The sequence below is a fragment of the Abramis brama genome (assembly GCF_963993115.1).
Source record: "Abramis brama genome assembly, chromosome: 5".
Taxonomy (NCBI): Eukaryota; Metazoa; Chordata; class Actinopteri; order Cypriniformes; family Leuciscidae; genus Abramis; species Abramis brama.
In genome coordinates this window covers 47,751,577-47,777,879 of record NC_139967.1, presented here as the reverse complement: position 1 = coordinate 47,777,879, position 26,303 = coordinate 47,751,577, and the positions used below count along the sequence as shown (strand labels likewise).

At 39.3% G+C, this 26,303-nt stretch overlaps 1 protein-coding gene across 2 annotated transcripts in view; it reads right to left on the bottom strand.

Annotated features, from left to right (window-relative positions):
* Nucleotides 1-21,373, bottom strand: part of rgs3a (regulator of G protein signaling 3a) — a 185,604-nt gene extending 164,231 nt beyond the window's left edge. For both annotated transcript variants that reach the window (XM_084114347.1, XM_084114350.1), the window contains exon 1: nt 21,234-21,373. The gene's annotated coding sequence lies outside the window, so the exon portion shown is untranslated. The remainder of the gene's footprint in view (nt 1-21,233) is intronic.
* Between the last annotated feature and the right edge of the window lie 4,930 nt (nt 21,374-26,303).

The window sequence follows — 26,303 nt, the reverse complement described above, 5'->3', positions numbered from 1 at the left end:
AGTTTATCTGGGTCTCGTCTACAGTCGACGTCGCCGAACGTCTACAGTCGACGTTAGTTTATCTGGGTCTCGTCTACAATCGACGTCGCCGAACGTCTATAATCAACGTTAGTTTATCTGGGTCTCGTCTACAATCGACGTCTCCGAACGTCTACAGTCGACGTTAGTTTTCCTGTACCTGGGTCTTGTCTACAATCGACGTCTCCGAATGTCTACAGTCAACGTTAGTTTATCTGAGTCTCGTCTACAATCGACGTCCCTGAACGTCTATAATCGACGTTAGTTTATCTGGGTCTCGTCTACAATCGACGTCCCCGAACGTCTACAGTCGACGTTAGTTTTCCTGTACCTGGGTCTTGTCTACAATCGACGTCTCCGAATGTCTACAGTCAACGTTAGTTTATCTGAGTCTCGTCTACAATCGACGTCCCCGAACGTCTATAATCGACATTAGTTTATCTGGGTCTCGTCTACAATCGACGTCCCCGAACGTCTACAATCGACGTTAGTTTTCCTGTACCTGGGTCTCGTCTACAATCGACGTCTCCGAACGTCTACAGTCGACGTTAGTTTATCTGGGTCTCGTCTACAGTCGACGTCGCCGAACGTCTACAGTCGACGTTAGTTTATCTGGGTCTCGTCTACAGTCGACGTCGCCGAACGTCTACAGTCGACGTTAGTTTTCCTGTACCTGGGTCTTGTCTACAATCGACGTCTCCGAATGTCTACAGTCGACGTTAGTTTATCTGAGTCTCGTCTACAATCGACGTCTCCGAACGTCTACAGTCGACGTTAGTTTATCTGGGTCTCGTCTACAGTCGACGTCGCCGAACGTCTACAGTCGACGTTAGTTTATCTGGGTCTCGTCTACAATCGACGTCGCCGAACGTCTATAATCGACGTTAGTTTATCTGGGTCTCGTCTACAATCGACGTCTCCGAATGTCTACAGTCAACGTTAGTTTATCTGAGTCTCGTCTACAATCGACGTCCCTGAACGTTTACAATTGACGTTAGTTTATCTGGGTCTCGTCTACAATCGACGTCGCCGAACGTTTACAATTGACGTTAGTTTATCTGGGTCTCGTCTACAATCGACGTCCCCGAACGTCTACAATCGACGTTAGTTTATCTGGGTCTCGTCTACAATTGACGTCCCCGAACGTCTACAATCGACGTTGGTTTATCTGGGTCTCGTCTACAATCGACGTCGCCGAACGTTTACAGTTGACGTTAGTTTATCTGGGTCTCATCTACAGTCGACGTCCCTGAACGTCTACAATCGACGTTAGTTTATCTGGGTCTCGTCTACAATCGACGTCCCTGAACGTTTACAATTTACTTTAGTTTATCTGGGTCTCGTCTACAATCGACGTCGCCGAACGTTTACAATTGACGTTAGTTTATCTGGGTCTCGTCTACAATCGACGTCGCCAAACGTCTATAATCGACGTTAGTTTATCTGGGTCTCGTCTACAATCAACGTCCCTGAACGTCTACAATCGACGTTAGTTTATCTGGGTCTCGTCTACAATCGACGTCCCCGAACATCTACAATCGACGTTAGTTTATTTGGGTCTCGTCTACAATCGACGTCCCTGAACGTCTACAATCGACATTAGTTTATCTGGGTCTCGTCTACAATCGACGTCTCCGGACGTCTACAGCCGACGTTAGTTTATCTGGGTCTCGTCTACAATCGACGTCCCCGAACGTCTACAATCGACGTTAGTTTATCTGGGTCTCGTCTACAATCGACGTCCCCGAACGTCTACAATCGACGTTAGTTTATCTGGGTCTCGTCTACAATCGGCGTTAGTTTATCTGGGTCTCGTCTACAATCAACGTCCCTGAACGTTTACAATTGACGTTAGTTTATCTGGGTCTCGTCTACAATCGAAGTCGCCGAACGTTTACAATTGACGTTAGTTTATCTGGGTCTCGTCTACAATCAACGTCCCTGAACGTTTACAATTGACGTTAGTTTTTCTGGGTCTCGTCTACAATCGACGTCCCCGAACGTCTACAATCGACGTTAGTTTATCTGGGTCTCATCTACAGTCGACGTCCCTGAACGTCTACAATCGACGTTAGTTTATCTGGGTCTCGTCTACAATCGACGTCCCTGAACGTTTACAATTGACTTTAGTTTATCTGGGTCTCGTCTACAATCGACGTCCCCGAACATCTACAATCGACGTTAGTTTATTTGGGTCTCGTCTACAATCGACGTCCCTGAACGTCTACAATCGACATTAGTTTATCTGGGTCTCGTCTACAATCGACGTCTCCGGACGTCTACAGCCGACGTTAGTTTATCTGGGTCTCGTCTACAATCGACGTCTCCGAATGTCTACAATCAACGTTAGTTTATCTGGGTCTTGTCTACAATCGACGTCTCCGAACGTCTACAGTCGACGTTAGTTTTCCTGTACCTGGGTTTCATCTACAATCGACGTTAGTTTTCCTGTACCTGGGTCTTGTCTACAATCGACGTCTCCGAATGTCTACAGTCGACGTTAGTTTATCTGGGTCTCGTCTACAATCGACGTCTCCGAACGTCTACAGTCGACGTTAGTTTATCTGGGTCTCGTCTACAATCGACGTCCCTGAACGTTTACAATTGACGTTAGTTTATCTGGGTCTTGTCTACAATCGACGTCGCCGAACGTCTACAATCGACGTTAGTTTATCTGGGTCTCGTCTACAATCGACGTCCCTGAATGTTTACAATTGACGTTAGTTTATCTGGGTCTCGTCTACAATCGACGTCCCTAAACGTCTACAATCGACGTTAGTTTATCTGGGTCTCGTCTACAATCGACGTTAGTTTATCTGGGTCTCGTCTACAATCGACGTCCCCGAACGTCTACAATCGACGTTAGTTTATCTGGGTCTCGTCTACAATCGACGTCCCTGAACGTTTACAATTGACGTTAGTTTATCTGGGTCTCGTCTACAATCGACGTCGCCGAACGTCTATAATCGACGTTAGTTTATCTGGGTCTCGTCTACAATCGACGTTAGTTTATCTGGGTCTCGTCTACAATCGACGTCCCTGAACGTTTACAATCTACGTTAGTTTATCTGGGTCTCGTCTACAATCAACGTCTCCGAACGTCTACAGTCGACGTTAGTTTATCTGGGTCTCGTCTACAATCGACGTCCCTGAACGTTTACAATTGACGTTAGTTTATCTGGGTCTCGTCTACAATCGACGTCGCCGAACGTCTATAATCGACGTTAGTTTATCTGGGTCTCGTCTACAATCGACGTTAGTTTATCTGGGTCTCGTCTACAATCGACGTCCCTGAACGTCTACAATCGACGTTAGTTTATCTGGGTCTCGTCTACAATCGACGTCCCCGAACGTCTACAATCAACGTTAGTTTATCTGGGTCTCGTCTACAATCGATGTCCCCACTCAATAATATTTATACTCTAGCACGTCTCCTCATCGACATCGGCCAAATCCCTGTAGGATTGAGTGCGAAACAAACACAAATGAATCTTCCAGGTGAATTGTTCAAACATAATTTCTCACAGAACTGAACATTCCAGACACCAAATCACCAACCCCAGAGCCATAAAAGAAGGCTCCAGCCAGCCAGTCTCCGTTGACCAACGAAAACCCCCAGCTAAGAACTTTATGGCCATGCAAGCTTCAAAGAAGATGAGCCCAACTAAAGAAAGAACTGGTCAATGTAAGATAGCTTGGAAAAGAATGATTGGCTCAGAGATAGCACAATTCAGCCCGATCAAGATAACAGCAGAAGCTGCTCGAGCCCACAACATTCCAGACTCCCCCCTCCGTAAGGACCTCTGATAGACCTCAGGGTGTAAAATCGTTTCAAACCACAGAGCTGAGATTTTACCTATAACATAAATAAAATCATTCAAGAACAATTTTCAATGGACTTATAGATCAAGCATCATGCAACGACATGATTCTATATTGTTCCTACAATAGATGGGTGTATCTGATATGCTTAGATGCCATACAATTCATGTAATTGTTATAATTGTTAGATTTTTGAATGAAAATGTGTTGTGTTTCATATCGATATGATCGTATGTTCTTAATTCAAAGGATGGCTTGATTGAAATCTGTGGAAAATGTTTCGGATTCTTATAATAGTAATAATGTCTTAGCTGTGGCCTCTGTACTCTTTGCTAGAGCTTAGAGAGTAAGGAGAGCACAGATAAGCTTGATTTATGATAAGAAGTGAAGAAAACGCCACCTCCTAAACAAAGACAGTGTCTAATTGGTTAGAACTGATCCAGGAGGCTGGGCGGACATTTGAGTTTAAAATCTTAACACCAGAACAAAGTTTAGAGTTTCAGTGCAGAACCAAAAATGCAGCGGGAGATGAAGATCTAAGACAGACAAGTAACCATGTAAAACGCGCAGACGAAATAACCCAAATCAAGATCTGAAGAACATGGGTTAAACAGCTTCATTCAAGCCATCATCTACTCTTCTCAATTTCCTTTATTTTCTTAGTTTCCTTTCTTTTCCGTTGTGAGTCTCGGTTCTAAGTTAAGTTTTGCGACAAGATTTCGAGCCACGTTTCTTCTGCAAAGCCAGCTTCAAACAAAGACTTTCATTCCGCCAGCACGCCACGTGACTGACCACGTGACCCAGACATCAGGCACGGAGACCAGCCAACGAACGGACCGGGAAAACCCTTTACACGCAACAAAAAGGGAATCCCCAAAAGCAAAGACAAGCAAGTACTGCCTCCAGACTCTTAAACTGAACTGGTGTATTTGATACTGATTTAATAACCTAGGAAACGATAAAAGGGTTAAACTAATGATTGATGGTTCATTCAGGTTGTGTTTTATAAGTGCATAGAAACTTGGGATTACATCATCTCACTCTTAAACTCACTCTTAAAACTTAATCTTTCCTTACTCTCTTTCTTTCTGCAACGCGTATGAATGTGTGTGTCTGTGTTAGATATTAGTTGTATGTGTTAGAATAATCAATAAAGTCTTGTTTGTATTTTAAAGAGAAATATTACTTGTGTTATTGTGCTTACAAATTTAATGTCTTAAACTTCTGATCTAAGTTACCTTGCTAACTATATAGTGTTTCACTATAGTTCGGATATTTATATCCGTTGCAGAGTTGATAATTGCAGCCAGTTCAAATGAACCGCGAACGAGTCATTTGCTCGGTTGTAATAAGTGACTCTTTTGAATTCCCTATAAATTAATTAATAATTCCTTTGAGCTAAATTGTAATCACTACAAATTACAAATATCTTACATATTGGTGGAGAATGCGGGCAGTTTAACCTAAAATTGTAAGCATATACGAAGTAATTATATTTTCATAGTAGCCTATGCGGAGAGATCCGAACCTCCGAGTCTGTGTGTATGAGGTATGCAGCGCGCGCCGCGCGCTCTGTTTGAATGAATGAGCTGCTGCTTGAGCTGTTACTCTAGTCTAGTCTGCCTCCCCATTTTATTCTTTTTATTTGTTATTTTATTCAAACTGCAGTAAAATAACCCAAGATATAAGATCCCACGCAACGATAAGGTAACAATTGAGCGTGTCCCTCGATTCTGAAATACTTTAATTATAGCTTAAGACATCTGCGTGTTCCAGAGTCTTTCAAATAGCTATAACGTTATGTGTGTTTGTATCAGTCAGAGAGATGAATTAAATTAAAACTGCAGTAATTAAAATAACCATGTAAAGGACGGACGAGCGTGTCCCTCGTCTAACGTGAACGTTAGTCCTTATTTATCTGATCGTCACTCAGTGCGTGTTCCACTGGGACGAATATTCTCCTCACAGATTAGTCTTTGTTTCTCAGGTTGTCTGTGCGTGTCCCACGGCAATCCCGTGATAAACTATAAGCTTATCTGTGTCTGTTCAATTAATTCTCGTGTAAACACTGCGTATGTCCGAGTATAGTTGAATAGGAATTATTTAAAGTTGTGTTCAAGTAAAGCTTGACGTTGAAACTCAACCAACAGTTAAAAAACCCTGTTGTTTTTGTGTGCTCAGATAACATTGCACAGAGACGATCCACTGAGATCGTTATTCCATCTATTATACAGCGAAAAGCTGCTGTTGCTTCCTTTAAAGTTAAAACTCACTCTAAAAAAAAAAAAGGAAAAACTGAGTGAAGCCCCACGTCGTAAAACAGCTACGAGTGGCGTCCCATTTGTACAGGTTGAAATGCGCCGACGTTTCACGTAATATTATCAACTGTACGTGCATATTTCTTTGAACATTGTTGAAATGCGCCGACATTTCATGTAACATGCATTACTGTTACAAACTGTAATTCACATGTTTGCCACTAGAGTTTGTTTTGTCGCCATAGTTACAATCGTGACACGGAAGTCTTAACCAACGCTTCCGGAAGAACTCTGAACCCAACAAACTTCTTTGGTGGCTAGGCTAGCTAAGCTAAAGCTAAGCTAAGTAGCTGTTTACCATTGAGGCCTAAACTATGCTAAAGCCTCGAGCATTATTTACGGTTATCATTAATATTAACATCTGTGGTTAATGTGTCTGTTTGAACAACGTTAAAGTGATTTAACCATTTAAACACCTCGACTGTTACACCTGTTGGTCTTTTCTCTTCTTTCCTATTTTACCTGTCTCATACTTTACCCATATTTTTTTTTCTGTGAAAAGGAAATTTCGGTTCACAATTATTAATTTCATTTACCTGCATTTTACTTGAAAAGAAAATACTGGTTTATGATTATTAATTGCCAAATTCTAATTTGATTTAAAAAAGGAAATATTAAATCAAGATTGAAGTTTTATTTTTCTAAACAGGTAATTTCTAACGATTTCTAGATTTATTTTTAATAAATCTAATTTCATAATTTTCATAATTTCTAAATTTCTCTTTTGATTCCTAGCTTGGGAGTGAAAAACCTGAGCCTCAATAGGAGACATTGGCATCTCACTCAAAGAGTATAGAAGTACCAAGAGGCGAAACTCAATAGAACGTTCCATTGCAACAAACTCACCCATGCGCAGAGCTGCAGCTCCGCCATCTTGGACTGAACGCAACACAGCTGTCATAGAATTGAACGATACCGGTTCAAATTCAAAAGCGGTTAAATGAACTAAAAAGTAGTTTCTAGTTTTTAATATCTCTAGAGCAGACATCCCATGTCTCCCGGAAGATCCGGGAGTCTCCCGCATATTGATAGCGGCTCCCTGATGCCCACAAATTAGCTAAAATCACCCGGAATCTAGAGCGAGCGAGCGAGCAAGAGCGCGCAGCTCCAAACCGTGTAACGTAGAGCACACGGCAGAAAGGGTGAGGAAGCGAAATATCAACATATCAACCTAAAATGTGGAACACAACTTGTTCAGATTTTTTGCTTTCATTTTCTTGCAGTTCTAGAGTAAAATATATTGTGTAATATATATATTTTCTATAAAATATAAATAATTATATTTTAAATTTGTACATTTTAATAAACTCAAACTTATATAACTTTTTTCTGTTTCACTTTCATAATTTATTTCACTTCAACAATAATCTGACAAATTAAAACAAGACCAACCATAGGTCTAAATTCCAAAGCATTCCTGAATTAACAGTTACAACCATTAAGTTTGGATAGTGATTTTCATGTTTATGCGAAAAAAAGTTAAAGGGTTAATTTAGTGATAACAATGAATTAATAAAGCGGTCATTTGCCAGGTTAGGTGTTCATATATCTCTGAAAGTATGCGATTTAAAAAGCCAATTTCGAGTCTTGACAATTTCGACCAAATACATAACATTAGCAAACTGTTACTGCGGTTATGGGATAGCTTACATTAACGTTACAGCACCTGTTATCGTTGACGTTAGCTCACTTTAAAGTTAATAAAAACCTTTTCTACTTTACCTCTCTGGATCTTTGGGGAATCTATGAAATGCTAGTTGATTGGTTGTACACTGGTAGTTGTTGCAGTTGATGGCAGAACACTGTTTTCTTTGTTTCCAATTATTTCCAGACATAATGTTAATGCTGTACAGTAGTTGTGCTAACGGTAAAGCCGTTGGTTCAGTCCAAAATGGCGGCCGCGCTACCGAAGCGCCACCTAGTGGCTGTTGTCAAAACTGCAACGGAGTTTCGCCTCTTGTTACTTCTATACTCTTTGTCTCACTACAAGTTTCAAATAAATCAGAGATAAACCTCTCTTACAAAGTTTTATTTTTGAATGTTTAGTTGTTGGCGACTATCAATTCTATACTCGTAGTTCGACAAAGGCTCCAGAGCCATTTGTGGATCCAATCTCCTTCCCTCCTTTCCTTCTTACATCCTTCCTGTTCTGTCCTGCGTTCCCATCCTTCACATTTGTGGGAAACAAACCTGGAAGAGAACCATCAATCGAGTCTAAAGAAAGAGAAAGATAATTTTTCCAAAGAAAACAATTATTAGGTATTTGATTGGTAATCAAACCCTCTCTTGTTCTCCATACTCTCTCTGTCTTTGTAAACACAATTTACAATTTAACATCTTATCCAAGATTAATTAACAGAGACAAGTGTTGAGCAATCGTCGCCTTCATAGCATCCCGGCTGTAAGCGGTCCAACTGACGGTGTGTGGTGTCAATCCTGTAAAACTCGGAAAAAGGTATCCGCATTATTATTGTATTATTTTTCCTTGTAAACATAAACAATAATATTGTTTACCTTTCTGGAAATAGATTCTCACCGATAGGAAGCATTTACGAGAAAAATAATATTTCTCCTACTTAAGAATTTTCTTTCTTGTTTTATTGAAATTGGTTTTAACCTCTCTCTCTTTTCCCCTTTTCTCAGTGACACATCACAAGTTTAAACCAGCTTTTCATTGATAGAAAATATTTATAAAAATATTTCTCCCATTGAAAAAAAAATCCTTTCAATTGAGATTTGTTTTAACCTTTTTCTCTCTTTTTCCCTCACTCAGTTGAGTGACGAAGTTTCCACATCACTAACCTACCTGCCTACACTGAGACCAACACTTAGACATTACAACACTTCACTATTTGTTGTACAGTCACTTAAACGACACTTAGCTGTTCAACCACATAGGCTTACACCCCACACAGATCTGTGTCAGTCTCTTCACCCCAGCGTGCCAACATGTCGCGGACAACAAACCCCACTGACGTGGACGCCATGCTCAGAGGCATTACAAACTGCCTCACACCAAAGACAATTGAACTGTTATTATTTTTAATAATAATCATAATTCTGAGAAGACTCCTGACACATGATTCAAGCCAGAATCAGAACCACAACCACGTGGAACTAACCAAGATCATCTGTTCCCTAAGCAATGCCTTCACAGCCCAGCTGACACTAAGCGACAAGCACATCACCCACCTTCAGGAGGAGCTGACACGTGCCCAGAGCCGCATGGACAAGCTGGAAGTGAAAGTCCAGGACGACTTCAAGCGTCAGACCACTGAGTTCCTGAGAGAGCTGATGCACACTCAACGCTGCACAGACCAGCTCAAAACGAAAGCTCAAGACAAACTCATGCCTGATGTAGTGGAGCAAGAAACAAAGAAGCAAGTTGACAGGCTCCAAGAAGCCCTTGCAGTCACTGAATGTGACAAACAAGAATTAAAGACTGTCCAGATGCACCTGGTAAAACAACTCCAGTCTGCTGAACATCAGCTAGAGAAAGCTAAAGCTGACATTAAAGACAAGAACTCTAAAATTAATGCTCTGAAAGACAACCTGGAAAGGTGCAGTGCTGACATTGATCGTATGACCCAACAGCGAGATGACGCCAACGACGAGCTCTACGCGGTCAGAGATGAACTCCAGCACATTTTCCAACAGAAACCAGAGCCAAGAAGGGAGAGACCTCCCTCAGCATCACCACTGCTGAACAGAACAGAGTCCTCCGTCCAAGAACTGCCATACAACAGAAAAGGTGAATGGCCGCAACCCAGAACATCACCAGCCTTCACCACAGAACCGTTCACTGCCAACAAGCAACGAGAACTCATCCAGGCAGACTCCAAAGCTGCACAGGGGATGACCTTTAAAGATCTCAACCAGCTGGTTAAGAATATCACTCAGTTCAACCCGAACTCCACGGAATGCCCAGACATCCAGTCCCACATCCGAGATATCAACTTCCACCTAGAGGTGAGACCACATGTGACTGACAGAGACAGGTTCTACCTCCTCAGATCGACATCCAGTTCAGAGGTACGAAGCTTCCTAGACCGACAACCTGCTCATGTCAAGTCAAATTACCAGCTACTATGTGAGATACTGATAAAAGAATTCACAGGCCCAGAGTTGGAACACGGTGTGTTAATCGCTTTGGAAACCAAACAAGGTCGACAAGAGACTCCTCAAGCCTACTACCACCGTTTTCGACAAGCCTTCTTTGGTGCACATAACTCACCTGAACAAGAAGAGGATGTGCACTTCAAAAACCTCTTTCTGAGAAACCTGCACCCTGGATTAAGTCATCATCTTGGTCTCGAGGCCTGTGCAGACACAATGACAATTCAGCAGCTACGTGACCTGACACACAAGGCCCACATCAAACAGAAGATGTCCTCAAAGAAAGGTTTGAAAACATCCACAGTGTCAAACTCCTTCAGCCAAGACACAAGCTATGCACTGGAAGACACCCAGTGGCATGACAACACCACAGTCCTTCGCAAGGTGCACAGAGAACGTGACCCCCAGGCCAATGACGGCTACCACACCAACCGCATGGAAAAGCCATGGGACCAGCCACGCTTCTCAATGAACCCACAAGAAGGAAACAACTGGAATCCTAACTGGATATCCAAAGGCTGTCAACCAACGCATCCAAATGCATTTAATGTGAGTAATCGACGACGAAACTCACCCCGGCACCACTCAGTCAACAAACACAACACTGAGTGTGCCCAAGAACAAGACAGTTTACCCTCAGAAGACATGGAGCAACTAATGAGGCAAATGAAAGTGTTCATAGAAAACAAGCTGAACACGAATGACCAACAAGATGAGTCAAATTCACTATGACTAGCGATGGAACGGAAGACCAATGATCATCTGGTACACCTTCATAATGAAGATGACGACCACCTGTTCTACAACAACACAGAACAGAGGGGTCTCTCACAGCCAACCACTGACAAACACCCAGAGGTACCAGAAAACACCACACTGGCTTCCCATCACTCACAAAGAAACCATCACACAAGCTCCAAACTCAAGAACCACGTGTGTGCTACAGTAACCACAGTAAGCACAGAAGGTCAGAAAGTCTGTCACAACCAGAAGGCATCACAAGAGGAGTACAACAACGGAGACAAAGTTTTGCACCACAGCTTCACGCATCCATGCCAAACTGCCTCCCAATGTCTGCCAGAGAACTTCCTGCCTTACTGGACTGACCCCCAGCAGATCATAGAAGATCCCTTTCCTAAGGCAAAGATGCAACAAGCCAATCTTCATCTAAGCTCATCAAAGCTAAGCCAAGAAGCACGTGGGCAAGCCTTCAAGAAAAGGGGGGAGCCAAACAGACTGAGACAGATCTGACCATACATACATACATACATACATACATGCATTACCCTACGCCACTAACATGCTCACTAACACGTAGAGGTTAACCACATCTACCATGGAAAACATTCAACAAACATGTTTTCCCCACAGGTAGAAAACTAACTTCAGAAACTAGCTTAACGACTTAGCTACACTTACCATAGGAAACATACTAGCTATCCATCCAACAAGTAGAACACCTCTCATTACCCTGTGATACCTGACACCTTAGCTGCACAACAGTAGTTATAAGCCATACTAGGAACACTCAATTGTTTTGTTTTACCTCTTCCTTAACTTTCCTTCTTCTTGTATTAGGTAAAATGCATGTCTACCCCCTTAAGGGTCAAGGTCATGGTAGTAGGATTGACGCACCACGCCTGACACTTGTAAGCCGCCTTAAAACGAATGTGAGCCAGAGAGCTCCATGCATGATGGTTCACATAATTGTTACCACAAATTATGTCACCAGAAAATAAAAGGTAAAACGTCTTAACGTAAAACAACTTAGAAGAGAAGATAACAAACAAACGTAATCACAGAATTTGATCAAAGAATCACCGTACCGAAACAAATTAGAATAACAATCCCAAAATTTAAACTCTACTCAATATAATAGACCATATTGAGAGAATGAACTTGAACTTTTAATACTTAAGTAATCTAATGCCCTGCACCAGTACAGTGACCAGTCATGGAGGTGTTGTCTTGTTGTTTGCTTTGTATGTGTCTGTTTCTTCTACCCGTGTTTCTCCAGCGTTCACCGATGTCTTCATCTTAACACATCGCCGTACGAAGAGGGGATATGTAGGATTGAGTGCGAAACAAACACAAATGAATCTTCCAGGTGAATTGTTCAAACATAATTTCTCACAGAACTGAACATTCCAGACACCAAATCACCAACCCCAGAGCCATAAAAGAAGGCTCCAGCCAGCCAGTCTCCGTTGACCAACGAAAACCCCCAGCTAAGAACTTTATGGCCATGCAAGCTTCAAAGAAGATGAGCCCAACTAAAGAAAGAACTGGTCAATGTAAGATAGCTTGGAAAAGAATGATTGGCTCAGAGATAGCACAATTCAGCCCGATCAAGATAACAGCAGAAGCTGCTCGAGCCCACAACATTCCAGACTCCCCCCTCCGTAAGGACCTCTGATAGACCTCAGGGTGTAAAATCGTTTCAAACCACAGAGCTGAGATTTTACCTATAACATAAATAAAATCATTCAAGAACAATTTTCAATGGACTTATAGATCAAGCATCATGCAACGACATGATTCTATATTGTTCCTACAATAGATGGGTGTATCTGATATGCTTAGATGCCATACAATTCATGTAATTGTTATAATTGTTAGATTTTTGAATGAAAATGTGTTGTGTTTCATATCGATATGATCGTATGTTCTTAATTCAAAGGATGGCTTGATTGAAATCTGTGGAAAATGTTTCGGATTCTTATAATAGTAATAATGTCTTAGCTGTGGCCTCTGTACTCTTTGCTAGAGCTTAGAGAGTAAGGAGAGCACAGATAAGCTTGATTTATGATAAGAAGTGAAGAAAACGCCACCTCCTAAACAAAGACAGTGTCTAATTGGTTAGAACTGATCCAGGAGGCTGGGCGGACATTTGAGTTTAAAATCTTAACACCAGAACAAAGTTTAGAGTTTCAGTGCAGAACCAAAAATGCAGCGGGAGATGAAGATCTAAGACAGACAAGTAACCATGTAAAACGCGCAGACGAAATAACCCAAATCAAGATCTGAAGAACATGGGTTAAACAGCTTCATTCAAGCCATCATCTACTCTTCTCAATTTCCTTTCTTTTCTTAGTTTCCTTTCTTTTCCGTTGTGAGTCTCGGTTCTAAGTTAAGTTTTGCGACAAGATTTCGAGCCACGTTTCTTCTGCAAAGCCAGCTTCAAACAAAGACATTAGGTGTGTTCGACATCGGCTGCGGCTGGATGCAACCGATCGGCGAGAGTAGCCGCGTGCAGGCGGGGAGGAGCTGCAAACGGAGACGTGAAGTCGGACACTTTCTGGTTCCCGTAGTGACCGCTCACGTGGTGTTTGCATACTTTACCACAGCTGCAGTGAAATAAATGCAATATTTGCCAAATAATACACAGATGTTTCAGAGACATTTTCATTCAATACTTTATGCACAGCTTTATACAGCGTCTGTTTGAACAAGAATAAAGTTCAACATAAGGTACTATCAATGAAGTGGAGTCTACGTTTTTTAAGCAGTTTTAATTTGATAAACATGACACAATATAACATGACAACGACATGAAAAGAGTGTTCACTGTTATAATAAACTGATTTGAGAGCTTTAGAGGAACTAAAGGTTTTCGAATAAACACGAAACACACGTGATCGTTGTCATGCGGTGAATCCGGCCAATCGTGGAACAGCTGTGTCGTCATCAGCCCACGTGCAGCCCAGTGCAGCCGCTCTTGAGAAGCTGCGCTGGCTGAGTTCTCCGGCTACTCTCGAATTGCTCTCGCGGTACTTTGATGGCATACGTCACAGTCACGTGGCGTCGGCGCTGTATCAAGTCGGACAAAATTTCTAACCGGCATGCACTGCTTTAAGTCAGCCGCCGATCGGTCTGCGCAGAGCTGCATGAAGTCGAACAAGCCTTTTCATTCCGCCAGCACGCCACGTGACTGACCACGTGACCCAGACATCAGGCACGGAGACCAGCCAACGAACGGACCGGGAAAACCCTTTACACGCAACAAAAAGGGAATCCCCAAAAGCAAAGACAAGCAAGTACTGCCTCCAGACTCTTAAACTGAACTGGTGTATTTGATACTGATTTAATAACCTAGGAAACGATAAAAGGGTTAAACTAATGATTGATGGTTCATTCAGGTTGTGTTTTATAAGTGCATAGAAACTTGGGATTACATCATCTCACTCTTAAACTCACTCTTAAAACTTAAAGGCAGGGTAGGTAGGACTATATAAAAATAAAAGATCCAAATTTGTTAAAACTTTCTATATATATCAATACATAATTAAAATGTAAGTACTCTGAAAAAAAGAGTATAAAAATCAAGTGACTCTAGACCGTTTAATCTGTATTAAACACAGCTCATTATTTCGATTCGGGACGAATCAAAGGATTGGCTTAGGCGACTGTCACTCTCTCTCGCAACCATGGCAACCACCCTTTTGCCACGGGATCTGCCCACTTGCGCGCGCACGTTTGATTTGAGGAATTCGAGAGGCACGGAACCTAGGAATAGCAAAACAATGGCAGAGAAAGAGCAATCAAAATTCACATTACCGGCATGCAGTTAGTGAAGGCAAACAAGGCAAAAAAAGAAGACAGTACAAGAAAAGGTAATGAACAAAAAGTCTTTGGATAATCAAAGAAATAAAACGCGTGTCAATATCATCGTGGCTTTCCAGCGACCACCCCGTCCTCAGCCTCTACTTCCTCGGACCCTAGTTGCACGCCACGGCCTCTTGCACGACCTCCTCTGCTTCGCCCTAAAATTATTTTTTATTTTACAAAAGGACATTTTACAAACCTACATTTTGCGCATGTGCTCCTGCATGCACTTTTCCAGTCACAACACAGCAATCAAAGGAGGACGCGCTGAAAACTGAAATGCTGTTCTCTTCCTTCATAACTCGTACTGAGAATGTTTGAGTTGCAGAGGAATTTGTGACTGTTTCACCTGTTCAACCACATCAAAGTTTCGTAATTAGTAAGTCCGTGCTTTTTCTCTTTTTGTTCTTATGTGCTGAAGGGCGGCTGTGCCTTGGTGAAACGATGTTTGTACGTGAAGAGCTCTTTTCCAAAACGCCATAAACCTAAAAAGCTGCCTCAAAGAACCAGCAAAAGTAATGATTATGAATGTGTAAAATATTGCAATAAGACATTTTAATTGTTTATTAATTTCTGTGTCGGCTGCAAAGATGAAGTTGACGATATTTGACTCGCGATCTTCGCAGTAGGCTAGTGAACGCATGCACCGGAGAAATGCACATTTATTAGGCTACATAGTTTTATTTTGTTTTGGATGGTTTTGTTTAGAACCAGATTTCTGTAAATATATTCCACATTTTTTAGGCCTGTGAGGCGAGGCTACGGTTCGGTTCACGATGATATAATCTCCAGTTCAAGCACCTTATGTTGTGATTGATAGCCTATATTTACTTTATGTATTTAATCCAGGAATGAAAATATTAATGAATTAATGAAAAAAAAAAAAATTAAAATTAAGATACAATTAATACAAAACGAAATTCGTTTTAAAGAAAGGCTTTGTGCTTTCTGTTTTGAGGTCTCTGTTAAAGTTTGAAAGTCTTAGTGCAGCTTTCAGAGCGCTCGCGTCCATAATGGAGAACTGTCAAGTAATATTGTTTTTTCTTCATAAATGCAAACACGAAAAATAAAAGACAAAAACTTTTTTAAAAAGACAAACCATAAATTTAGAAAAAGAAAAAAAAAAGATGGATTTATAGCGTTTTGGGGGAAAAATGAATGGATTTATACCGTTTTGAAAATGTTATTTTTTTTTTACTTTGAATTGATCATCAACCATATTGTTGTTTGATTTAATAATCACTGTTGCAAGAAGTGCCTAGTTAAGTTTTTTTTTTTGTTTTTTTTGTAAGTGGAAAAAGTAGGGGCTGCCACAGATTCTGTTTAGTTAGCTCCTTTATTGTTTTTTTCTATAGCCTAGTATAATATAGGTCAAATGCAGCAAGTCAAAAGACCAACTGGACCTTCTTTGCCAGTTTGCTCACATTTCTTTGAAGGATGGCAAAAATATCGCCTGAATATCGATATCTAGATATTGGAAAAAAATATCGAGATATTCATTTTTGTCAATATCTCCCACCCCTACATGCAGAACACCATATATGTTATGAATCTTACACGAAATTCATCTTCATCACAATATTACTGATGGTAATGTAAAAAAGTGTATCAATGCAACCTGTTTTTAGCTTATATAACTAGCTCGTTAGCGAATCAAAAAATATATATTTTAAATTTACCAATATCAATATGCTAGCTTGATAGTGAGTACTAAAATACATCTTATTTGTTTATATTCATAAGCAATTAGCGTTAGATTTTTTTATTACATGTGATTCTGACATGATGTCACTACATGCACTGTGCTCCTTCCTCTCTGCTTGTCTCAGGTAAATAATGCGTCTTCAGCTCAGCGGTTGGAGTCGCGCGTTCATGTGTTTTGGGGGCGTGGCTTTGGAAGGAGCCCAGAAGGGAGGGGGTGGAGTGAATGGAAATAATGAACTGTCTTTAAAACAGTCCTGAGAGGTCTACAGACACTCGATTTTTATACTTTCTTTTTCAGAGTACTTACATTTTAATTATGTATTGATATGTACATAAAGTTTAAACAAATTTGAAAAAGAATTTTTTTAGACCATTCCTACCTACCCTGCCTTTAATCTTTCCTTACTCTCTTTCTTTCTGCAACGCGTATGAATGTGTGTGTCTGTGTTAGATATTAGTTGTATGTGTTAGAATAATCAATAAAGTCTTGTTTGTATTTTAAAGAGAAATATTACTTGTGTTATTGTGCTTACAAATTTAATGTCTTAAACTTCTGATCTAAGTTACCTTGCTAACTATATAGTGTTTCACTATAGTTCGGATATTTATATCCGTTGCAGAGTTGATAATTGCAGCCAGTTCAAATGAACCGCGAACGAGTCATTTGCTCGGTTGTAATAAGTGACTCTTTTGAATTCCCTATAAATTAATTAATAATTCCTTTGAGCTAAATTGTAATCACTACAAATTACAAATATCTTACATCCCCTAACCGTAACTTGCATAAACTAGACAGACTTCAGACAATGCCTTTGAATATGCTTTAATCACAGCCAGAGGCTCTCAGACAAATTTCAGAGAGAATCTCACCAGCAAAAGGAATACAACAGTTTTTATAGAATAGGAGCAGAGCAAAAGTGACATGATACATTACATAATTTCCCTACAATTTGATTGGTTCTTCATAGGCAAACCCTTCTGTTACTGGGTAGAAGCAAACTCTGTTTTCTTGATTACTTCATTATTAATCACAAGTTTTCAAACCTAGACATCTGTCTAGTTTCATTTCCCATATTTGTTATTTTTACTCTCACACACTCAAAGTCACATTTGAATGTTGTTCCTGCAAGAAAAATAAATGTTAGTTATGATTAATTAAAAAATCCATCACAGGAGAGCGGAGACATCGCAACGACAGCAAGAAACTAGGGCTGTGCGATTTTAGTGCATTTCTTTCCTTCACAGCGGTGTGCTTTCTTTCCTCCCTAAAAGCCCAAACCCAACCTCCAAATCAGCTAGATCAGAGATTATCGTAAAATACAGTCTACTGTTGCTAAACAGAAGGATGTGCTTGACAATAAGAGGAGTTATTAAAACTGCATTAAGCCGTGAGAGTGATACTGTTTCCTCAGCGGCTTTCTGTGTGCACAGTGAAACACAGACGAGCAAAGTGAACTTGTACATGATGTGAAGGCTATATGGTAACCCACACTCTGCATTTAACCCATCCAAGGTAGTGCACACACACATAAGGAGTGGTGAGTAGTAATCCCACACACACACTCACACACTGCACACACCCAGAGCAGTGGGCAGCCTATTTTTGCTGTGGCGCCCAGGGAGCGATTGGGGTTCAGTTGCTTTGCTCAAGGGCATCTGGTTTTGAGAATCAAACCCGAAACCTTTGGGTTACCAGTCTGACTCTCTAACCATTAGGCCACGACTGCCCCTTGCGCATCAGGTTTATGCCTAAATGGTTAAAAACAGTTTAAAAATATGTCAAAATGCCCAGCTTGGTGAGTTTTCGTTTAAAATCAGAGCCATCGTCAGAGGTGCTCACAGTGCAGTTTGTTTCTAACGTTCATTTAGTCAAAATTGACAGTTCTTATTTTTTGTATGGAATATTATGACAGTATTTATTACAAATGATTTATCCATGCACATCATCATTTTTATTATCCATGTTCCTTGTAATCTTTAATCAAAATATCTTTCCCTCCCTACTGCAACGACATCTCTGATGGCAACCTGTCAATCACATGAGATCCACCAATAGCAAACCTGTCAATCATGTCGACTTAAAGCCTGGTTTACACTGTCCACAGACTGTCCATGTAGCTCGAGGCATTTGTACTTGACATATTTGACATACAATGGAATTGAAGCAACACGTTAGCTTTTCATTTGGAGACACAAAATTTGGGACATGAAAAGCTGTTGCAGGAGTTCATTTACAATAGCATTACAGTGGAATATAAACTGGAGAGAACTGTTGTGTCACCCATTATTTTGAGGCTTGTGAACTGAGATACTGCCGTGCAACACCTATGCCTTCTGTCCAGTGTCATCTGTTTGGTCAGATCAATGTGAAAAAAAAAAAATTGCTAAATGAAAACGCACAATTTGCTTAGAAAAGCAGAAATACTCGGGTTACTTTGGTATACAAAATTCAGCACTGTTTTTGACACATTGTGACAAAAATGCGTGTCATGGAGAAAATTAAAAGAGGCCAAACATGATTTATGTTTCCAAACAGTCATTCAACCTATTATTCAGATTTTTGTATTGCTCTGAGAGCATCAAACTACAAAATCTCCACTGCCAGTTACAGATTATTTTTTGATTTAGAGCTACCATAGAATAGAATTTTGTTTGCAAAATTGATCATTTTCCTGTTCATTCCTGTAAACGCAGCTAGCAGGGAACATTCTCAGAATTTTAGCTAATGTTGAACTCTGACTCCACTAACTCTGAAGTTAAGAACAAGCGTTCATCTAACATTTTTTAACATAAGTCCCCCTGTAGTCAATAATTTTATCCCTTAAAACTCATCTTTGATCACCAAAATTACGTATTTAAATTTTTTTTCTGTGAAAAAAAATTCTTCATGCTTTAAAATATCTTGAATGTAACTCGACACCCTTGCCTCATTTAGTATACGTGGTTCTATGAATATGCAAATGAGCCCCGCCTCCACTCACTCACTCAGCTCAGAGATCCACTGGTTGACGATCACTCGTTGATCTGATTGGTTACAAGATAGTTTGTGACGTCAGAAACACCAGCGATTTCAAAGCGTGTTTTTGAGACTGTCTTTGGTTCACTGCAGTTTTAAGGAGAAAATACTCAGCAATGGTGTCAACTTATGAATTTACACATGGTTTGTCTTAAAGCATATTAAAAACACCACATAGACATATAAACAACATTAAAAACTTGATTTTCACCACAGGGGAATTGTTACTACTTGTTTCAGAACGTTCAGAGAACATTCAAAAGTAACGTTCCTGTAACGTTTGCAAAATAGAATTTCTCTTCACCGATTAGCATTAAGCTTTGTATCAGTAGAAACCCAGTAGTATTTTGGAATGACCGTGCTTCCCTCCCTCATGTCCCCCTGAGACCAGAGATTTCTGTATTGTGTGTCTGGAAAAAAACTTCAGATGACGCAAAAATCGTCATTTAGCATCTGAGGCTCTTTTGTCCAGAGGCGAGAGACTCCAGCCAGTAGGAGGAGCTCGTCCCGCATGTCTTCAACCCGCCCATAGGGGGATCTCACGATAAAACGGTGTCTTTTCAGTTTCGAGTCGACTAGTAGCCTAGCTGTATCATTTCTTCCGATACTGCCCTCTGTAACCGGTGGGCGTGGCTTGGGAGTGTCCTGTAGGGCAGCGAAGCAAGTGCATTCTGGGAGTTGTTGTCTTTCATCCACATGAGCCAAAAATAAATTTTCTGGCTTTTCTCAGTCTAGAAGACACCAACTTCTAAAATAATTTCACATTTCTACTACATAAATGACCCAATTTAAATACACATTCATCTTTCCAGCGGTGAAATATCCATTTAACATACATTATATAAAGCGCTGTATAAATAAATGTGACTTGACTTCATTTCTTATTTCCACCAAGTCATAATTGTTATGTAACTTCATCAGCTCCAGACACTGTTGGACCAAAAGTACAAATCTTATTGGTTGGCCAGTTTTCTTCGTCCCATTCATGTTGACACTTAAACAGTTGTCGACTCAAAATGGTTATCGTCACACTGCGTTATCGTGATGATGAACATTCGTCTTGATGTGAACAGGCCTTTACTCTCACACAAACCATTTTTGATTGTTTAATAAGATTTAATTAAATTTGAATAAGATATTTAAGATATCTTAAGAATGTTGGCTGGTTCTCACAATGTAGATAACTTAGGTTTTAATATCCTGAAGGCTACACATGCAAAACCTGACCCACACATTCACTCCCTGTGTGCAACCATTATGCAATCTACCCACACTAAAAAATGCATTAAAGAGTAGCATGGCCCACTTCTGCTTAGAAGGGTATCAACAATTAAAAAATGCTTAGGTAACTTGAAAATTTGACAGAGCGAAAAATCAGAGCGAAAGAGAACAGATGAGACAGATGGTTATTAATGCATTAATGTTAATCTACTCAGACAGAAGTCACTGACATACTGGCATACAACCCAGCCACAGAGAAAATGTAATAAATAAATACATTTTGTTTCAATTAATTCACCCAAGGGAAAAAATAATACAAAGATAACAAGCTTCCACCTCACTAGAATAAATGTGACGTTAATCTAGACTGCTAAGGAAGAGAAACACACATCAGAGACGCAGACAGAGCTCACCTGATCACTGATGTTCAGACAGATGTTGAGCGTGTGGAAGTTATTCCCTCAAACTCAGTTTCAGCAGAAACATGAGCAGAAATGATGTTGCTGCTGATTCTCTCGGCGAACGCTACAGCGTGTGTGTGTGTGTGTGTGTGATTCTTGATGTTTGGCTTGTCTGACTCCCTCCCTCCATTCTCTCTCTCTCTCTCTCTCTCTCTCTCTCTCTCTCTCTCTCTCAGTTTTTTCTCTCTCTCCATATAGAGTATGTAGCTCGGCCCCTTTTCAGCGCTGCACTTGTTGTGTTCTGTCTTCCGGTTTGTATTTCTACAGCATGAAGGTAAGATCTTACAGATTTATGAATTAGCCGCTCGTTCATGAATACATCCGCTTCAAACATTACAATGCACATGATAACTTTCGTTAACTCTACAATAGAGCTATACCGCAAAAACAGTTTCAAACACAATAATCTAAAGATGGCTGTGCGCTTGTTTCTCTGGCACGTTAATCCTCCTCTCTCTCTCTCTCTCTCTCTCTCTCTCTCTCTCTCTCTCTCTCTCTCTCTCTCAGGCGTTTAGTCCTTCCTACATCCTCTCCAAATATTATATCATCGGTAGGCCTAAATCATGGCAATTTATATTCTTACATTACTTCAACTCATCAAAATAATTTGCCATTTCAACTTTTTTTTTTATAAGTTAAAGGAGATTCAACTCGATTTTTTAACATGATTTAATGTAAGTAAAGTTTAAATGACTTGTACAACCAAGTTAAATATATATTTAAAAATTTAAGACAGCAACTGAACTTGAGTTTTTTAAGTTGAAATTTGTATTTTTTATTTTATTTTTTACAATGAAACATATAAGTTTTAAACACACCAAATTTCTGTCCTATTAATTTTCAATTTTTTATTTTAGTTTTAGTTTTTAGTCACTCAGTAATTTTTCCCCCCATGGTTTAAGTTTATATTTTCCATCATATTTATTTTTTAAGTTTTAGGGCTGCCAAGTTAACACATTACATTTGACTATTTAAATGTGTTCAATACTGTTATTTTGTATTGCAGTTCATTTTCCTAATTTTACAAATGTTTAATTCTGTACTGTATATGATTCCGTGTTAGTTTACTCTTTTATTTTAGTTTACTTATAGTTACAGTGCAATGCATAAGTTAATACACCCATGCTAAAGTTGACTAAAAAGAGGAATAAAAAATCATATTTTGGAAATTGAACTTAATGCCTTAATTTAAAAAATTAGGAAAAATCCAACCTTTTAGGACACCAATTTTCTTTGTGAATGAATAATGTATCGTAAATAAATAAATGTTCTTCCTTAAAATACATGGTGCATAAGTGAGTACACCCCTATGTTAAATTCCCATAGAGGCAGGCAGATTTTTATTTTTAAGTATTTTTTTAAAAAAAAATTTAGGATACTATGCATCCTGATAAAGTTCCCTTGGCCTTTGGAATTAAAATAGCCCCACATCATCACATAGCCTTCACCATACCTAGAGATTGGCATGATTTTATTTCAGTTAGCCTAAAAGCTAGTTTGATTTGCATTGAGAGATGATCTTATGGAAAGTACCCCATGCCAATCTCTAGGTATGGTGAAGGCTATGTGATGATGTGGGGCTATTTTAATTCCAAAGGCCAAGGGAACTTTATCAGGATGCATAGTATCCTAAAATTAATTTAAAAAAATACTTAAAAATAAAAATCTGCCTGCCTCTATGGGAATTTAACATAGGGGTGTACACACTTATGCACCATGTATTTTAAGGAAGAACATTTATTTATTTACGATACATTATTCATTCACAAAGAAAATTGGTGTCCTAAAAGGTTGGATTTTTCCTAATTTTTTAAATTAAGGCATTAAGTTCAATTTCCAAAATATGATTTTTTATTCCTCTTTTTAGTCAACTTTAGCATGGGTGTATTAACTTATGCATTGCACTGTATACTAATATTTTGAGATTTTATATTTTTAGTTTTCATGTAAATTTGTATGTGCTTTTGTCATTTTACTAGTTTTTAGTTTATATATATATATATATATATATAAATAAATGAAACCTAAATAACAATATATATATATATATTGTTATTTAGGTTTAATTTATTTTTATTTCAGCTTTAGTTTTTATTTATTACCAGTTAATAATTTTTAGTGCTTCACTGTAAAAAATGATTGTGATTTTAACAGTAAAAGACAGTAAAAATGCTACAGTGAAAAACTGTTAATTGGTTAACAGAAAGTTTCCGTACTATATACGGTGAATAACTGTGATAGATCTAATGGTACATTTAATGTCATTTTACTGTAAACTACCGTTAAATTGACAGTTTTTGGAAGTAAAAACGAACAAGTCATTGTATAATTTACAGTGAAAAAACGTAAATTGACATTCCCACAATTCCCTGCTTGACACTTCACATTTGATGTATTTTTGTTGAAATAACTATGTTTCGTCATAGTTTTCTTAGTTTTTTTTATAATCAGTTATGTACATTAGGGTTTTATGTTACATTTAATGTTGTTAAATTAATGTTTATTGTATTTTTAAAATTTCATGTGTGTTACCATTATGGTGTTTAATGTTTGTGTGAATGACACTGTGCACCTTCTATATATTAATATTAACTTTGTTGTGGAAGAACTACTTGTGATGAGCTTTGATTAATCATGTAACTCTCATTACTGCTGAGATTGTTGGTCTGTCAGTGTAATACTATGGTATAAAACAGATATTAATACTTCAATAGGTCGGTAAATTAACATTATATCATATTACTGAAATCCAATGTTAAATATACATGTTTAAAATGTTAAATTTACATGTAACTCCGTAAGTATGTTTACGGTTTGATGTGTTTTTTACAGTATTGTTCTGGTAACCATAGCTGCCAGTTTTTTTCCATAAAAACAACGGGATTTTTTTTACAGTGTTCAACTTATTGCAGTTTAGGCAATACATACATTTCATTTAGTTTACGTTTGTTCAACTAATATTTATATACATTTTTTTATTTCAGTTTTATTTCAGTGAACAGAAATGTTTTAATAGTGTTAATAACCCTGGTGTTATCAGAACAGTTGGACAGATTTTTCTTTTTTTTCATGTGTTATAATGAGTGGTGATCCAGCATTGGATTTTATATTTTTAATGTTTTGCTTTGTTGCCGAAGGCAGGAATTTCTCTTGTGTACAGATGCATTCTTCAGTCTAATTTATTCTGCAGCTGCAAGTCAAATAACAAACTGCTAACAAACGTAACCCACCTCTATATGCATCCACAGAATTACATCTGCAATTTTGTTTTATTAAAATAAGTTATATGTTGGCAGATTAGAACTGGGAAATATAAAAAAGCAAAAAAGCATTAAGGCCAAACATAAATAAAACCTTTTTAAAATGTGTAACGAATCCACTGACCAGCCGAATCCTGGGACCGATTTGATGATGTATTCATTTTATGCACATCAGTGGGTCAGGAAGAATGAATCATAAATCATCAGTGTGTAACGATTTAATGACAACTCATGTTGTGTCAAATAAATAGAAGGGGAAAAAACTATGATTTAATTTTTTTTGGGGACATTTCTAATTCTTATTCACTAACCAAACTTTATTTATATCTCTAAAATATGCTACTGCAATAAACCTTCTGATTAGAGCTCTTTTGTGCCAAACAGATTTGATCCCATGGACATGGACAATAATCGTCTGTAAAAGCATCTTAACAGAGCGGACAGATATATCTGCAGGCGAGGGGGAGGGAGGGAGGGAGAGAGAGGGGCGGGGGGAGAGGGAGAGGGAGAGGGAGAGAGAGGGGGGGGAGAGTGAGAGGGAGAGAGAGAGAGAGAGAGAGAGAGAGAGGGAGAGGGGGAGAGAGAGAGAGGGGGGGGAGAGGGAGAGAGGGAGAGAGAGAGGGAGAGAGAGAGGGGATGTGGACTGACAGATGTCAGGCTGAGACTGAGAGAAAACAGAAGATAATAGAAGAGAGAAAGATGCAGGTGGTCGAATGGGTAACTGTTGGAGTCTCTCTGTGATCCCTCATATAATCTGCTAATTAGTAAATTAAGGCAATTAAATATTCATTCAGCCAGACGCAAGCTCCAACATAATCACTCAACTCAACCCATCCATTCACAGAAGAATATAACACTGAACATTTATCATGAACATTTATAAAAACAGACCTGACAGTTATTCATTCAACTTATAATTACCAACCCTGAATTCATAAATCTGTAAGACCTTACCTTTATGTTGTGAAAATACAAACCGGAAGTCCGAACACAACAAGCGCAGCGCTGAAAAGAGGCGGGCAACATTTAATCATCTAGCAGATGCTTTTATTCAAAGCGACTTACAAATTCTACGAATAATAGAAGCGATCAAACCAACAATAGGGCAACAACATGTAAGTCGCTGATCATTCATAGCCTATAAAGGGCGCAACATGATAAGAAAGGCCATTTTTACGCTCCGTTTCATATAAAATGACAAATAAATGCATTCTCAAAGAGCGCTCCACAAGATATGTTTCATTATACAATCTGGATGCTCAAAATTGATCGAGTGAACGCACGTTTTACACAGTTTATTATAGTGGTTAATCGTCGTTCTTAACTGCTGATGCATTTCGCATTCCAGTGCAGAGCCAGTGGTTGTTCTGTAAACATCAACGCATTGAATTAGATGCGAGCGGCATTTGGCAACCAGTGCAGGTTTATGAGGAGAGATGTGTGACGTGTGTCTCTTCGACTCGTTAAAGACACGCTGCAGCATCTGGATCAGTTGCAGAGGTTTGACAGTGATGCTGGAAGGATCCCATTATAATAGTCCAGTCTGGATAGAACAAGAACTTGGACAAAGAGTTGTGTAGCTCTGATAGGAAGAGCCTTATCCTCCTAATGTTGTAGAAGGCAAATCTGCAGGACTGGGACTTCTAGTAATGTGGTCTGTGAAGTTTAACTGATCATCAATCACAACTCCAGGGTTCCTGGCTGTCCTGGATGGAGTTATGGATGGAGAAGTTGTGGTGTAGTGTTGGGTTGACTGAAACCA